Consider the following 3235-nt stretch of genomic DNA (forward strand, 5'->3'; position numbering starts at 1 on the left):
TGGTGTTTCAATCTTCATCTTCAGTAGAAGCGTGTGGTAAGATTCTAAACATCCTTATAAACATATCAGAAATCTGGTTATTTTCCTATGCCAACACCTGATGGCAGCTGTCCAGGGGACATGAACGAAAGAGTATTTTTTACCCCTTCCCAGCTATCAGTAAGGTCCTTATTACAGACATCTGAAGGCAGTGGTGTAATTTATTTTTAATAGCTCTTCACAGACTTTTGCCTCACTTCTTACTGAGTCAAGAAGTTGTTACTTTTATTTAAAACAAACTCTAAAAGTTAAAGAGGATCACTCTATTTAGAAAAAATCCCCACCAATCATTTCCACTTTTCTCACTCCTTCCTCCCCACAAATTTTTGTCTTTGGGATGGCTAAAAACAATACACATGGGGGTAGAAGTCAGGTATATTTTGGTTTTCCAAAGCCTCTGCGGGCAAAAGATCTCAATGTAGTTTAGGGAACCAGCAGTGGTATTGGCATCATTGGGCTGAAAAGCATTTTCTTTTCAAAAACAATATATGTTTGCATTTACTCTGCTTGCTTGCCTTCTTAGAAGGATTCATGATTAAAGGGGAAAAAAATTATTCTGTGACTGTGTAATGAAATCCATACACAAAGAATCTCAATTACTCCCTGCAAGCTCAAGAGAAGCAAGTCTTTCTCCTCTCTTGGCCAAGCAAGACCACACCATTCCTGGCCTGTCAATATCAATAGTTGAGGCTGATGCCTGTATGACCAATTCCAAAGAATGGACTGAGTCCAAGCAACTCCTCTGTTATGACAGCCAGGTTTCCAAGACAACATCCAAATGGCAGTATCATGGCCCGTCACCTACCCACCCTGAGCTCCTCTGCACGTGTCACACTGTGTGCCCGCTCAGCTATGTGAGAATACAGGAAAAGGTGTAGCCTTGAAGCCTTGAACACACTCTGGCTGTAACTACCCTTCAGAAGCAGCTGAGACTCCCTTACAGGCTGCTATGCTACCTCGAAAAGAGCCCGTAAGAATTTATGTTCTTTGGACTATCCATGCAGGAACACAGGAGACAAGGTAGGTACCCATTAGATAGGGTAGACAGCTGATTGATTAACACACAAACGTGAAAAAAGATTTTTGTCACAGCATGAATGTATTATTTATCAAATAATACATTTTCCAGGAGCTAACACTTTTAAGAAACCAGAAGGAAAACAGAGTTGGGATGTTTCCTTTTGACAGACTGTATTTCACATTTTGGGCAATAATCTTGGCCCCTCTCTAATTCTTTCAGCCAAAATGTTCAGCCCAGCATGCCAAAAATCACACTTAAACTCAAAATTCAAGCAGCTGAATGTGTCTTGCTTTTCTCAATTTCTACACCAAGAGCTAGACTGCTATTAGTGCAACAAGAGATGAAGACACCATATTTACAGCATATTTCATGTAGTGAATGAGAAGCTTTTACTAAGAGAAAGACACAAGTGACCAAATTCGAGTGTGTTATGCAATGATGTTTATCTTTCATAAAAACTGTTACAGAAATTTAGGTTGCTTTTTATGAATGCTTTTTCCAAGTGTGAGATGTTTGCAGCCAGCCATTAATGAGACTCCTGTCAAAAAGGATGAATACTTACCCGTAGCGTTGATTGAGAAAACGATGCTCATCAAAAGGGTTGTATCTCTTCTCAGGTCACCTGCACACACAGGCACACTGAGCTGTCAGCTGCTCTATGGGGAAATAATTCTAAAAGAATAAGAGCCCTTGACAACGTCACCAGTGCATAAAAGTGAGCAATTTTTCTTTTAGTAGGAAACAGATAATTGCTTCATTTCTGCTACATTTATATCACACCAATTCTGGAAGTTGTTTTTTTTTCTTATTTCTTTTAATAATGCTTTTAGTAGAAAAGACCTATTACATTTTTCTCCAAACTTCAAAGCATCTTCAACCAATCACAAACTCCTCTGAAAAGAAGGCTCATTTGCATGTAACAAATGAGGAAACCAGTTTTTGAAATCAAGACTGCTTAGATGACAACTTGTGACTTCAGGGTATAATTCCTCCTACTGGAGCAGGAAAAGCTCATGAGAAACAGTACCAGCAGCAAGTGAAGAATTCCCTTTGGGCAGGACTCTACCAACAGCTGGCATAACTGGAAGCAAAGGTGCAACCTTCTGGAGAAGGAAGAATCAAGTCTGCAGCGCCACAGCTGCACTCTAGTCAAGGAACATTGTATCTTTGGGAGAAAACAGTGTACAAGTTCCCATGACTGAGGACTGCAGCATAATATACTGTGAAAGAAAGGTGAATGTTACAGGTGACTGAAGTGGCATTTTTGAGCTGCTGCTGCATTTCCTCCATGATCACATGCTTTTACGTGAGATATTTATAAGAAATGTAAAATGACATGGGATATAGAGAACTGCAGTACAGAAGTTTTGAGTTCTGCTGGATTTCCAGCAAAATGGGACATCTGGGGGTAGTTGGCCAGATGTCCCATTTTGCTGGCTCATCCCCTGAAATGAGATTATTTGGCAGCAACTCTTAAGTCTGCAGTAGGGCATTTCCCCCTTTAAGGAGTTAGTTCATAGTTCCTAGGGAACAATTCATTCAGTTCTCTCTCTTTCTAACCTCATAGCATATTAGGCATATTAAACCCTCCTAAAAATACATAGAAGAACCAAAGGCAAGGTAATTTCCTTTATATATTTATTTTACATTTTATGTGAAGTGGGAAATGCTTGTCTTATATGAGGTCTCTACAAATACTTTTTGAGAACAGAATTTCTGCTTCTGCTAGCAGAACCAGTCGGATGAAGAATCAACCACAGCAAGAACTGGAACTTGTGTCGAAAATTAAGAGCAGCCCAGTCCTACCCTACCCATTCTTCCTTTTTATTCTGAACTGAACTGCACAAGGAAAACACTATCACCACACTGGAAACATTTCAAATAGGGAGAGAGAAATTTATGCATGCTAATCTGTGACAGGGTTTTCCCCCAGTGGATACAGCAACCCTCCCATTCATTTTGCACCACACCATACATGTGTGGTATTGCCTGACATTGCTGTGAAAGTCCTGTCAACACTCCTCGTGCTTCTCCATATGTTAAAACCACTCCTGCTCTAAGTTCAATCTTCCTTAAACAATACAGCAGCTAAAAGAAAGCTTTACCATCTAAGAACTGAAGGTATTCTAAGTATGGAAGCTTGTTTATGTAAAAAAATAAAAGTAAATTACAAGG

Source organism: Sylvia atricapilla, chromosome 2, assembly GCF_009819655.1.
Source record: "Sylvia atricapilla isolate bSylAtr1 chromosome 2, bSylAtr1.pri, whole genome shotgun sequence".
NCBI classification, from domain to species: Eukaryota; Metazoa; Chordata; class Aves; order Passeriformes; family Sylviidae; genus Sylvia; species Sylvia atricapilla.